The sequence below is a fragment of the Ornithorhynchus anatinus genome, chromosome 17, assembly GCF_004115215.2.
Source record: "Ornithorhynchus anatinus isolate Pmale09 chromosome 17, mOrnAna1.pri.v4, whole genome shotgun sequence".
Lineage (NCBI taxonomy): Eukaryota > Metazoa > Chordata > Mammalia > Monotremata > Ornithorhynchidae > Ornithorhynchus > Ornithorhynchus anatinus.
The window spans coordinates 3,645,650-3,659,717 of NC_041744.1; the positions used below are offsets into that span (position 1 = coordinate 3,645,650).

At 60.3% G+C, this 14,068-nt stretch overlaps 1 protein-coding gene across 1 annotated transcript in view; it reads left to right on the forward strand.

The window, feature by feature from the left end:
* The first annotated feature begins 1,795 nt into the window (after window positions 1-1,795).
* LRRC75A (leucine rich repeat containing 75A) overlaps window positions 1,796-14,068 on the forward strand; it is a 29,841-nt gene continuing 17,568 nt past the window's right edge. The window contains exon 1 of the mRNA XM_029081790.2: window positions 1,796-1,910. The gene's annotated coding sequence lies outside the window, so the exon portion shown is untranslated. The remainder of the gene's footprint in view (window positions 1,911-14,068) is intronic.

Here is a 14,068-nt window from a genome sequence, read left to right on the forward strand (position 1 = left end):
TCTGCCAGGGAGGTTCTGGGGGGAGGGGGCTGGCTCAGATGGCCTCTCCGGGCTCCTTCCTGTACTCGCATTCTGAGAGGGCCCTGCCTCCCTGGGTCAATCAATCTATGGTATTCGATGAGCACTTTCTGTGTGCAGAGCACTGTATTGATCTCTTAGGAGCATACAGTAGAGAAGCAGTGTTACCTAGTGGACAGAGCTGGGGGGGTCCGTTTGGCTTCTACCCAACCCTGCGCTTAGTCCGATGCGTGGCACATCAGTGCTTAACAAATACCATAAAAAAAAAATAGGCTGCAGGGTCTTGGGAGGTGCCTCAGGGGACCTGCCGGCCTCTCTTTCCCTGCCTTTCTCCCCTCAACCTCTCCTGGCTCCCTCCTGCCAGCTGTCCTTTAAGAGTATGGGGAAAAGTGGGGTGGATGGGGGGAACTGGCAGGGGGTGACAGGGTGTCAAGTCAGGAAGGAAGCCAGTCCATTCTGCTGACTCGTTTGCTTTTTTTCCCCCCGCCTGAAAGTCATAGCAGTGGTGGTAGGAGGAACTGTTGTATCTGAGGGCCCGTAGGGTGCACTGCAGTGGGTTAAGCGCTTGAGAAAGTACCAACCGAAGAAGTGTCTTGTTTGCTTGGGAATGAGGAAGGCAGGCAGGCACTAACCATCCTTCGGACAGACGGTCAGTGTCCAGGGAGTAGAGTTAGGATGGATGCAGGGTCCAGGCCTCCCTGATGGGGATGGGGGGGGCTTGGAGGAGGTGCCGCACGGCCGTGCCCAGTGGGTCGAGTGAAGCGAAGAGTTGGGACGGTTATCGGATCATTCAGAAAGGGGAGGGATGGAGCCAGTCCCATGGTTGGTTTTCCATGTGCAGGTATCCCCTTCTCTTCCCCTTCCCTCGCCACTCCATGAATTCCCCAGCAGAGGACACCGCGGTACGGGGAGGAGATCCATCCATCATAGGGGGCGGCTAGACAGCAGCCCCCAGACCCCTCAGAGGAAGGACACACACACCCTCCCAGCCCATGACACGGGCCGGACCTGACTCTCGCGCGCTTCTCCACGGAGGGAGGAGGAGGAGGAAGGGGGAAGAGGAACGGGGCGGAGCAGCATTGGGCCTGGATCCGCCTCCCCTTCTGCTACGGCGAGTAGACACCTCCCCTCCTCCTCCCTCTTGCTTCTCCTCCCTCCTCCTCCCGCTGCTGTTCCGGGGGGGTGGGGAGGGGGCTGGTGGTGGGGGGGGGCAGGCCACCAATCCTCCGTCCCTTTCCTTTCCTCCTCCCTTGCCCGTCCCTCGGCTCCGCCCCTTCTCTCCCCTCCCTCGGCCCGCCGGCATGCAACAGTTTCCCCCAAAGTTGTGGGCGGGGGCGGCCGTGTTTTCGGCGGGGCTGACGGCCCCCTCCCCTCCTCTCCTTTCCCCTCCGGTCCGGTCCTCTCTTGTCCGGTCCTGTCTTGTCCGGTCCGGTCCTCTCCCGTGCGGTCCTGTCCGGTCCGGTGGGGTCCGCGGCCCTTGGGCCCCCCCGGGCTGGGGAGGCAGCCGAGCCGGGGGATGGAGCGGGCGGCCCGGGGCTGAGCCCCCCGACCCCTGACCCCTGACCCCGCCCGAGGACGGGAGGGGAGGCCCCAGGCCCGGGACGGGCGCGATGGGCAGCCGGCAGACCAAGGGCCCGGCGCCGGAGAGCCCCCCGGACCCCCGGACCCCCCGCCCCCGCCCCCACCTGTGGACCTCCCTGCTGCCGCGCTCCGGGGACAAGGCCGGCCGGGCCGGGGGGCCTGGGCCCGGGGGGCCTGAGTCGGGGGGTCCGGGGCCCGCGTCCGGGCCGGCCCCCTACCAGCGGCGCGTCGGGCTGATCGAGGAGCTGCTGGGCCGGGCGCGGGAGGGCCGGAGGGACCAGGCCGCCGCCCTGCTCCGACACCTGCGACAGGTGAGCCGGGGTCAACGCGGGCACCGGACAGGACCGGCCGACCGGGGGTGGGGGGGAGGGGGCAGCGGGACGGGCCGGGTTGCCGTCCTCGGACCCTCCCGGCCTCAGTTTCCCCACTCCCGCTCTGGTCGGGGGGCGGGCGGCCCACCCTCTCTCCTTCCCTCGAGCCTCCCCTCAACCGCCGATCCCCAGGGCACGTGGGAGGGGGCTGCGGGGACGCCCCTCCCCGCAGCTCTCACTCACACGCACGCAGGCATACAAACACACAGACATACACACACACACAGACACCCCACTCCCCCCCCCCCCCGCCGCTCCTCCTGATGATCTGCTGATGAGCACGTTTCCTCCGCCTCCTCCAGGCCGCCCGCGGAGGTTCCTCCCTCCTCCTCTTCCTTCTCTTCGTCCCCTCCCCCGGGACCCCCGTCGTCGTCCCCCCACCCCGGTCCACACCGTTGATGCCCCGAGCAGGTTGGAGGGTGCCCCGGCGTGGAGACAGAGGGGTGGCTTATATGACCAGGTTTCGGGGTCTGTGGCTTCTCAGCCCCTCTCCCCGACCCCGTGTGTCAGAGGGGGAGGAAAAATGTGGGGAACCTGGGCGGAACCCGGCCTTCGGGGAGCGGGGAGGTGGTTAGAGGGAAGTGGACGTGAACCTAGCGACCCCCTCGCCCACCCACTCCCCGCTGTGGCTTAGGGCCGCAGGCCCTTGATGGCTCCGGAGGCCTTGGTCCAGTCGTTTGACTAATGTCCCTGCTTAATGAAAGGGTTACCAGACTACAGTGCTGATCTCTGAGCACAGTGTTGTCTGCACAGTAAGCACTAAGTATCACTGTTGGATCATGCTTTTGATTGTAATAATGTTGGTATTTGTTAAGCGCTTACTATGTGCCGAGCACTGTTCTAAGCGCGATTATGCTTCTGTCCACGACGACTATGGCAGAGTCCAGGACTTCTCCGCCAAAGAGCTCTGGAATTCTATTTGTCCGGAGCCGTGGGGAGGGGCCCAAGCATAATAATAATAATGATGGTATTTGTTAAGTGTTTACTATGTGCCAAGCACTGTTCTAAGCACTAGGGGGAATACAAGGTAATCAGGTTGTCCCACTTGGGGCTCACAGTCATAATCCCCATTTTACAGATGAGGTAACTGAGGCACAGAGAAGTTAAATGACTTACCCAAAGTCACATAGCAGACAAGTGGCGGAGTGGGGATTAGAACTCACGACCTCTGACTCCCAAGCCCGTGCTCTTTCCACTGAGCCCCGCTGTTTCTCTGGGGATGACGCCGAGTCGTGCCGTGGCACGGGGAGAGAGGGGTTTCCAGCAGCGGCATTAGGCTCAGCATCCCAGAGTTCCCAAATCCTGGCCAAGTCTGGTAATCCTCGTCTCGGAGGAGTTCTCGGTAGCAGGTGGGGGTCGTACCCATTCGGCAGAGGGGGAAAACTGAATCGCAGAGAAGAGGAGCAGTCACCCGGCGCGTTAGCAGGTCGGACCAAGAACCAGCAGGGGCCGGCGGGCTCTCAGTGCAATGGCAGAGTCAGGACGATTCAGCTCTCTGGGCCTCAGTTTCCCAATCTGTAAAATGGGGGGTCAAGGAACTGCTCTCCCTCCCTCTTATGCTGGCCATCCAGGATTTGGCACAGAGAAGCATTGGATACACACCCCAACTGTTATTGATCGTAAAGAGTAGATGCTCTCTCTCTGGGGAGGGGTGGAAAGAGGCAGTGGGGATTGGACTATGGATCGATGGGAATGGAGCCCTTATAGAAAATAGCTTCGGTGCCCATGAGCCCCTGTAGGGCACTGGAGTCGGGGGCCTGCGGTGGGTCACTGCCGTCCCCTGTCTGGCCTTCTCGGAGACTTCATCAATCAGTTGTATTTATTCCCCCACTTCTTGACTGTAAGCTATATTGTACTTTCCTAAGTGCTCAATACAGTGCTGTGCACATAGTAAGCACTAAGTAAATACCATTGATTGACTGAGTGCCTTTTGTGGGCAGAGCACTGTACTGAGTGCCAAGGAGAGTACAGATAACAGAATCTGTAGCAGTGGTCCCCGCCTAGCAGGATTTACAGAGGGGCCCGGGCAGGGGACGACACCCCCTGCTACCCGTAGCCTCCCAGCTCTTAGGACAGAAGTGTTTGCATTAGGGCTGGGCCTGCGGGGAAAGGCTTTGCTGCCTCGGACACCCTGCCCTTCCGAGCCTGGCCCTGGGCTGAGGAGAGAGGAGGATGGAGGGGGCGGGGACCCCAGCAAAGCCCAGTTTACCTAATCCCAATCTCTTCCCTCTCCCCTGACATTTTTGCTGAGGGCAGAGTGAGGTGGGGGGTCCTGGAGCTGGAATTGCCTCTGGGAGAGAGCCAAGTGCCAGTTCCTCTGTGCCCACAGACGTGGGTGAGGGAAGAGACCCCAACCGGGATTGGCGGGGGCAGGGAAGACTGGGGGCTCTCTTTATGCAGAGACCTGGGGGTGGGGAGAGGATGTGTTGAGCCTAGAGGTGGGGAAGGGGCCACTTTTTGGGGCCTGGAGAGTGGGAGTGCTTTAGCACCCATTTATGGGGAAGGGTCTTCTGCAGGACACCTTGGGGAGCCTGGCCCTGTGGGGAATGTGTGTGTGTATGTGCATGCACTCACACAGGGTGGGGAGGAAGAAGAGTAGTTGGGGCAGGGAGCTCTGGGGTGGGGGCATCCCTCCGGGCACCCACCCTGGAAGTGGCCGTTATCGTGGTGTTGACTCACCCCCGGCACCGTTGGCTCCTCGGGTTTATAGCTGCCGGTCAGGTGTCCTGTCTCCCCTGTTTGCCATCAGAAGCTGGGGGGCCCTGCGGGGGCGACTGTTCCACTTATTTATCGCCACCCCCAGGGGGCTGCTTGTGCCCAGTGACGCAGGGTTTGCATGGGTGCCCAATGGCGTGTTTGCGAGTGAGGCCGGCCTGGAGCCGGGAATGAGAGCCGAGGCGGGAGGCCGGGACATCTCCTGCCGTACCCAAGGGAGGTCAGGCAGAACAGGAGAGGGCCGAGCCGTTGCTATCGGGGAGGGCCCCTCTCCAAGCTGGGCCCACGCTTGCCCGCTGGACGAAGTGGTGACCGGGCCAGGTTCCAGTCGGTCAGTCATCGGTCAGTCGGGCATGTTTCCTGGGCAAGGGGCCCGGACCGGCCGGCTGGGCAGACGGGCGCACAGCCTGGTTGGAGCGTCGCCTCAGAGCCCCTGGGAAGAGGGTCTCCCATCTCTCTCCCTGCCCACCTCAGGGGAGAGCTGCTGCAGGAGAGACAGGCACAGAGAGGGAAAGGGGCTTGGCAGAGGTAACGGAACATTGAGTTGAGGCAGAACCCAGAGGTCCCTGCTTCATTCCCCGCTCAAGCAGAACTGCTGCTATGGCAGGGGCTGAGTGGGAGCGGGTGCCTCAGCAGAGCGGATCTCCCCGCTTTCCCTGCCCTCTCCCGGGCATGGGGTAGAAGGCCCTGACTCTAGTCCTGCGGGGTGGCTTCCTCCCACACCCCTGTTTATTGGCCCAACTGCCCCATCCCTCCCTTCCCACCCTGCCCCAGGAGGAGGCACTGCTTTTGGCTCAGGGCCTGAGCCTAGGTGTAAATGCCCAGAGAGCCCTGGGGCATTTCGACCACCATACCAGCTTGGCACTAGGGTCCTGGGCTGCGGACTGGACGTCACAGGGTGTACCGACCTGTTTGTCATGGGCATCATATTGGCAAACGCAGTGCTTTTGATTCCTCCCCTCCACAGCCCTTTCCCCTGAGTCCATCCCCTCTCGGGCCCTCGGTTGGGTGGGACCAGTGTTGGGAAGCAGTGTGGCCTCATGAAAAGAGCCCAGGCCTGGGAGTTTGAGGACCTGGGTTCTAATCCCGGCTCCGCCTTCTACCTGCCAGGTGACCATGTGCCAGCTGCTTAACTTCTCTGGGCCTCAGTTTCCTCATCTGTAAAATGCTGGCTCAATTCAGTGTGTTGTGGCTGTGGGACAGACTGGATCTGATCTTGTATCTTACCTCAGGGCTTAGTGCGGTGCTTGGCATGTAGTGGTATTTGTAAAGCACTCACTATGATTATTATTAAGGCATCATTATTACTAATAGCTTGGAACCAGTTATTATTATTTTGATTGATGATAATCATAAATTATCCAGGCTGGGTTCTGCCTGAGATGGTGCTATGGTAGCTTTGACCTCCCGCTGCTCTCCTCCCCAAACCCTGCCCTGCCCCATTTTCCCCTCCTTCCCCCTCCCCTTACTTTCTCTCTTCCTCCTCCTCCTCCTCGTCTTGCTCCTGCTCTTCTTGCTCCGGCTCCTGCTCGTCCTCCTCCAGCTCTGCTCTTCCTCCTCCTGTTCCTCCTCCTCTTGGTCCTCCTCATCATGCTCCTCCTTGTCCTGGTCCTGGTCATTGCCGGGGTCTCTCGGGGCACCCGGAGGGAGCGAGGCAAGCCGTGGTATGTTTCTGCACAGTCACTCTGCTGCTGATGCTGCTGTCGCCACTACCGCTGCCTGGAGTCAGAGCTGGGGAGGGGGCGGCTGGGGACTAGGAAGGACCCCAGACTGACCCCACGTCCTCCGCTTCCCTCCTGTCCATCACGTGCCCGTGCCAGCTCCCAGCCCCTGCGTGGGAATGGGGGGCGATGGGAGGATGGGGGACGGGGCTGGCTGGACACAAAACCTGTCTACGTTGCCGTGTGTGCGGAGGGGGATTGGAGGGGGAGATGGTGATTGTGGGGATCCCCATGGTCGGGTGTTGGGGGTGTTGGGAGTGGGGGAAGTTTGCATATGCACATTTGTGAGTGTCCGGGCCTAGGTGTGCCTGGTTTGTACATGTAGGCGAGTGTGTGCCTGCCCATCCCACCCACAGATCTTCTCTACCCCCCGGAATTCCACATTCACAGTGCGTTAGGCCCACCTGGCTTCCAGCCTGCAGGCCCGTGGCAATCTGCAAGGCTGTTTTAAATAATGTACAGTCACTTGATCAGCCTCTCCTCCTCCAGAGAGGGGAAGGAGATGAATTAAAAGCCACCCCCCACCCCACCCCCGCCACCGTAAGGAGAGTCACGGCCTGTCCCTGGCAGGGAGCTGGGATTTATGGGCTTGAATTTTTTTAATTTTCTTCCCAACATGGAGCAGCGCTTGATGGCTCCGGGACAGGAATTTACAGCGTGCTGGGTCCCCGGCCGGCCTGGGCTGGCTGACCTCTGCCCGCCTGCCTGCCTGCCTGCCAGGGGAATCCTGCCCAGGGCCGCGGCGAGCCGCTTGTTGGCATTCCTGGCCCATCCCCGTCCCCATCCCCCAGCCCAGGGTCCTGTCCCCTGGGGCCTCAGGGCTGGACACTTCTGGCTCTGGGCCTGCACATTTCTACTGGATGAGGGTGGGAGAATGGACTGCTGGCCCAGACCACTCCCCCGCCTTCTGGCTTCTGCCCCTTCTCTGCTAGATGCTCCCTTCTTCCTGGTCTGTGTCCATCCCTCCATCCCTCCCTCCCTCCCCTTTCTTCTGCCTCTCACTGCCACCCCACCACCACTCCCCCCCTCCCGCTATCCCCTCCTCAGGCCTCTGGCCGGCTCCTGTCTAAGAGGGCATAGGATGGCCCAGCTGGGCTGGGAAGCAGAGGTCCAGGACTCCCCCAGCCTCGCCCCCCCACCCCGCACATAGCCGGGCTCAGTGAGGAGGACCTGTGGGGCAGGGTGGGGCTGGAACATGGAGGCAGGCGATCCAGGATGGAAGGAGCCGCTCCAGGGAAGCAGCGGCCTGCAGGCAGCCATTTCCGGCTTGGCTCCGGGGGCCCAGCCAGGAGTCCATCCATCTGTCGGTCGGTGGGTTGGTGGTCAGTCGGTCACTCGGTCTGTGGGCAGCTGGCCCAGATGGAGCAGAGCCTCGGCTCGGCCCTGGGGGAGGCTGCAGGATTCCCGGCTGGGAGTGGGTGGGGCGGGCCTCTGACTTGTTCTTTTCATGAGCGCCTGGCCTGGCGGAGCCTGGCCCGGCCTGATGCGGCCTGGCCTGCCCACGCCGGTGTCAGCCAAAGCCACAGCCCTGCTGGCCAGCCACCCTCGCCTTGGCCCCGGCAGCTTGGAGCACAGCCCAGAATGCAGTGCTCCGGCCCTCCCGCCGTGGGCTTCGAGAGGGGGAGCGCCTGGAGCCCGAGGAAGAGCGGAGCCATCCTCCCCCGAGCCCCCCACCTGCAGTCCGATTTTCTTTTGGGCCGGGTGTGCTTTCTTTCCAATTGTGCCAATCGCAGGGGCAGGCCCTTAGGTGTCCGGGGATGGGGTAGACTGAGGCCCAGAGAGGTAGGTGTGCTTGTCCAAGGGCACACAACAAGGTAGGGGGTGGGGGAGGTAGCTGGGACGACAGCCCAGGTATCCTGAGACTCTCGCCACCCCCGGCCAGGCTGAGGGGGAAGACATGGGGATATTCACAATCTTGAGCGCCAGGGCGGGTCCCAGTAATCTGGCCAGGATGGTCTTTCAGGACCCATGGTGGAACCCACCCCCCTTCTCCCTCCCCTGGGACTTGCTCTTTTCTCACCTTCCCAGCAGGGCCAGGGCTGAGAGAGGCTGGTGTGGGCTGAGAGAGGGAAAGTGCTTGACCTCATGGGAGGCTCCTTCCCCACTCCCTCCTTCTCTCCCCGCATCCCTTCTTTTCCTGCGCTCTAATCCCGGCTCCACCACTTGCCTGCTGTGTGACCTTGAGCAAGTCACTTAACCTGTCTGAGCCTCGGTTCCCTTGTCTTTAAAAATGGGGATTCTATACCTGTTCTCCCCACTCTTAGACTAAAAACCCCAGATGGAATAAGGCCTGCATCCAATCTGCTTATCCTCTCTCTAATCCAGTTCTTGCCATAGTGCTTGGCAAATAGTGAGCGCCGAACAGATACCACACTGATTGTTCTTCTCTTCTCTCCCCTCTCTCCTTTCTTCTCCTGCAGCCCTCCAGAACTCCCCTACTCACTCCCCAAGGAGCCAGGCTGGGCCTCCAAGGGCATTGCTGCAGGATAGTCTGGTGATTTGGGGGGGTGGGTGGGGGGAACCGGTGCCTGCCTGTCCCAGTCTCCCCTGTTTAGGGGGAGAAGAGAGTCGGGGTGCGTGGCTGGAGTAATGAGCCAACAACTGCCGGCAGCCACGAGCTTGGAAAAAATGACTTAGTGACTGTGTGGGCTTTGCTCTCCAGTTTCCCCCTCGCCCTGCCCCGCTTTCTTGGAAGCTGGTTGGCCTCAGCCCCTCCCTCCCTCCTTCCGTCCCTCCCTGGGGCGCTCAGTAAGTTCTTGGGAGAGGTTGGAGAGAAACTGGATCTGGGCCAGAAACTTCCAGGAGGGTGTCTGTCTGGCTGTGAAGTGGGGTCCTGGGCTTGGTTGTGGGGGCTGGGAGTCGAAGACTTTCCCTTCTCATCTTCATGATGGATCACCGTTGGCTTGCTTCAAGGCATGGGGTCCCCCCTGGGGGGTGGGGGTAGGCAGACACAGTCGGTCCCCGCCTGCAGGGACCCCACACGACTGCGGAAAAGTCCAACTTGCAAACTAAGAGCAGCCTCTCTTCCTCACTGTGGGTAACAGTGCCCAAGGAACAGTCCTTCCAGGCTCAGCTTTTGGCCTGTACCCCCAAAGGGCAAGGCTCCCCCTGCCCCTTCCCCACAGCTGCCAGCTCTCCACATCCTGGTATGAGGTGGATGGAACAGTGTGAGGGGGTCTTAGCTTCACCCCCACCCCTCACACTTTCGAAATCATTGAGGGCACCCCTGCAGATATGTACTGACCTGGGGATGGAACGGATTCCTTCTGTGGGCAAGTAAACCCGGATGAAGACCGGGAAAGGAGCCACTCCACCTGGGACCCTCTTCCAGCTGCAGTTGGGCATGGCTGCCCATGTTGCCAATGCCAGGCCACCTAGGGCTGGAGAGGGGCTGGCGATCAGTTGGAGAGGTGGGCATTTTGGGGAGGTGGAGGGCGAGGAGCCCGCTCCCACCACTTAAAGAAAACTGACAGAACACCGTCCGTCCTGCAGGATTAGCTGGCTTGGGACCGCGAGTGGTCCCAGAAGAAGCAAATCGGTCACGCCGGTGGGGGTGCATCTGGGGTAGCCCCTCCCTTGGATGCTGCCCCCTAACAGGGTGGGGGGACGATGGGGGAGGAGGAGGCTGGTGGTTACATTGCAATTGGACCATAAAAGCTGCCTTTTATGGTTCCCGCTTAGAGGGCCAGCGAGGGCACTCCTTTCTCCATTCGGGAAGACTTTGGCACCTGCCACTCCTGGCCAGGATGTCCCGAGCACCACTGAATGGAAGGGGCAGGGCCGGGGACTTGGGCACCTGACTTGGCCTGCTGCTTCACACTTCGTGAGCACTTAGCAAATACCATCATCGTTATTACTATCATTTAGGGGGTGCGGGAAGATCCATGTTGGGTCATGGGTGGGGGGCTTGGGGGTCAGGGGTGTGGGTCTGTCCACTCTGGGTCCCCGGGGGAAGCCCTAATGGGACGTTGTCATCAGCGACTTGGAGTGTGTGAGACCAAGCGCCCTGATGAAAGAGCGGTGGGGATACCAGCCCCTCTATTGCCTCGGTGGTGGCCCTCGGGACTGGCAGGGACTGCTCTAGGGCCTGGAGGCGTGGAGTGGGGGAGGAGCCAGCAGTGGCCTCCAGCAGGGTGGGGGGCTCAGAGAGCCAGGGGAGCAGCTGCTGATGCCGGCGTGGAACCCGGCCCGGAAAAGCCAGGAAGTGAGGTTGTGGGGAGGAGGCAGGGAGGGAGTCACGTGGGTGACTAATGGGCTCCAGCTGTCCCGGGCCCAGGCCATCCATCTGAGCCTGCCCTCCGACTGGGCAGGCGCTCAGTGGGCGGCCTGGCGGGCCTCGGGGTGGACAGTGACCCAGGAGGGTGACCCGGCATTCCGGCAGTCTCCCCGTCACCCAGGGAGACTCGGTTGCTGGTGCCCGAGAGGAGGCTGTTGGGGAGACCTTGGGGCATGGCAACTCACCTGGCTTCCCCTTACCCTTCTTCCCCCTTACCCTTCTTACCCTTACCCCTTCCCTTCTTCTTCCCGAGGTGCTGCCTCCTGGTAAACTAGGCACGAGGCAGCTAGGAGCCCCCAAACATAGTTTAGAAGTCGGTAATGATGAAGGCCCACCTCAGGGGCCCGTTCCACAGTAAGAAAGTTTTGCTGGGTCTCTGCACAAGGCAGATGTGTACAGTGCTCGGCACAGAGTAGACACTCCAGAAATACCATGGATTGATTGATTGGCAGCTTCAGAGCCTGGGGCAGATGGAGGCAGTCTGTCTTCTGGGGTAGAATAATAATAATTGTGGTATTTGTTAAGTGCTTACTATGTGTCAGGCACTGTACTAAGCACTGGGGTAAATACAAAGAAGTCAGGTTGGACATAGTCCCTGCCCCGTGTGGGGCTCACAGTCTCAATCCCCATTTTACAGATGAGGTAACTGAGGCACCGAGAAGTGAAGTGACTTGCTCAAGGTCACACAGCAGACACGTGGTGGAGCCGGGATTAGAACCCCTGACTTTTCTGACTCCCAGGCTCATGCTCTATCCACTATGCCATGCTGATGGTTCCCCCTCACATCCTCCCCTCCCCTGCCCCCTGGACTCTCTGTGATTAGCAGGGGGGATCCCGCGTCTGACCATATGCGAGGCAACAGGCACTTCACCTCAGAGCAGTGGCCTCGTCCCGTCTTGGCATCATCCAGGCCAGCGATCCGAAGGCCCGTCTGGGGCGGGAGCTCGGGAATGTCAGGAAGTCCAGCTAGGCAGGGTGAGCACGCCTGTGTGTTGCTCTAAATGAGACACATTTTTCCCCAGTCCCGCCACGTTCTGCCCCTTGGCTGCGGCGCCTCTGCCACCAGGAGGAAAAAAGAGAAAAATCAATATTATTTTCCAATGGCCCAGCACGCGCCATGCCCAGCCCGCGGCGGCACTGTAGAAAGCAGGCGTCATCAATCAGATCCTGTCCAGGCGGACGGGCCCTGAGGCCTTGATTAAATAGAGGCAGGGGGGCCTCGGGGAATTGGGGGCGGCTGCCTGCCTGCCTGCCTGCCTGCCTGTCATCAGTGTTTGCCTGGGTCTTTATGAGTGCCTGTGTCGTTCGGTGTGTGTCTGTGTTGTAATGAGTGGAGGGGGGGAGTGTGTGTCTGTTGTGTCTTTTGGTGAGTTTGATGTGTGTGACTCTGATAGCCTGTTCCCTGGGGGAATCCCCGGTGCAGGCTGAGTGGCAGATAGGCTGGCTGATCCCTGCCAGACTCCTCGGGCAGCCGGACTGGCCCGGGGTCCAATTGGCCCTGCCCCTGCCTTTGGATCCACCTGGATAATAATACTAATAATGATGGTACTTGTTGTGGGCTTACTATGTGCCAAGCACTGTTTTAAGTGCTAGGATGGATACAAATTAATCCTGTTGGACACAATCCCTGTCTCACATGGAGCTCACCGTCTCCATCCCCATTTTACAGATGAGGTAACTGAGGCCCAGAGAACTGACTTGACTTGCCCAAGGTCACACAACAGGCAAGTGGAGGAGCCGGGATTGTATCTGAGCCAGCCGTGGGTGGGGCGGGGTGCCTCCTGTCCTGTCCCAGGGGTGGGTTACGATGACGAGGGGAATCGGTGTGGACACACTGGGGCTACCAGTCCAAGTGGGAAGGAGAAGGGTACCTTGTCCCCATTTTCCAGAAGAGGAAACAGAAGCCCAGAGAGGTTTATGGTGACTTCCCCAGGGTCTCAGAGCAGGCGAGTGGTGGAGCTGAGCCTAGAACCCCAGTCTCCTGGGCTCTGTGCTACCCCTACAGTCAAGAGCTGGAGGCTCTTTGCGCAGTTGCTGCACTGCCGGTTGCAGGAGGAGGGCCTGGTTCCGGTCCGGTCCAGCCCGGGGGCGGAGGCCGGAGGGAGGGCCCAGGGGAGAAGTTATTAAATTGCAGATGAGCTGGTTGGGTTGAGCAGAGCCCTTCCCAGCCTCACCGAGCTGTGAAAAACCACTGCAGGGGAAGGGGGGCCTGGAAGGTGGAAAGTCCTTCAGCTAGGGAGTCCCGGGGTGGGGGTGGGAGGGCATGGGGAGGCCCTGTCATGCCCCCTCCCCGGGGAAAGGTCCGGGTTCATCCTGGAGTGACACAAAGGATCAGTTTGGGAGTTGACCAGATCTGGAGGGCCTGGTGGGGTGGGGCAGAGGGAGGCGGAGACCCACCCATTCACCCACCCACCTCCCCTCTTCCCCCTCAAAAGCATCTGAGGAGGTGGCAGGAGGCCTCCATCCTTCCCCCTCCCCCATCCACACTGGAGTTGGGCCAAGTTTGAAAGCTAACCAGTTTTCTGAGGCTGTGTGGACCCCTCTCCCCCCGGAAACACCACTGCAGGATTGTTTCTCATCTGAGGCAGCTCTGTTCATGGGAGCCAGGAGACTTACTACTACTTCTGCCCAGTCTACCTCCCTGAAAGCCAAATTGCCAGCAGAGGAGCAGAGAACTCTGTCATAGTGTAGTCTCCCAACCGTGTAGTACAGTGTTCTACACACAGTAAGTGTTCAATAAGTACCACCCGATTGAAGCAGCGTGGCCTAGGAGATCGAGTGCGGGACTGAGCGCCAGGAGATCCGGTTTCGAAACCCCACTTCACCACTTGCCTGCTGTGTGACCTAGGGCGAGTCACTTAACTGCTCTGGGCCTCAGTTTCCTCATGTGTAAAATGGGGATTCCACAACATTTCTCTCTCCCCCAAGACTACGAGCCCCCTGTGTGACAGGTTCTGTAGCTGATCTGATTGTGTGGTATCTATCCCAGCGTTTAGCACAGTGCTTGGTCCATAGGAAGCAATTGCCAGATACTCCTGTGATTATTAACGCTATCATTGTTTCCTTGCCCGGCCTAGCCCTAAATTCATGCTGGACCCAAGGCTGAAATGCTGGGGCGGTGGAAGGTGGGGAGGGAGGTCGAGGATGGTGAGGGTTTTGAACAAGATTCCCAGGCTCCGCCACCAGTCTGTTAGGGGGATCAGGGAGCTGCATGGCTGTCAAACCTGCCACCCCCAGCCTCCTACCCCCCCAGCACCGACCCACTGGGTTCCCTGCCCCCCGCCCCCTCCTGTCAGATTGCTGATCATGGGTTATTTTTTTGCCAGGGGTTGGGGGCTTTTAAGCGCTCACTCTGTGTCAAGCACTGTTCTAAACCCTGGGATAGA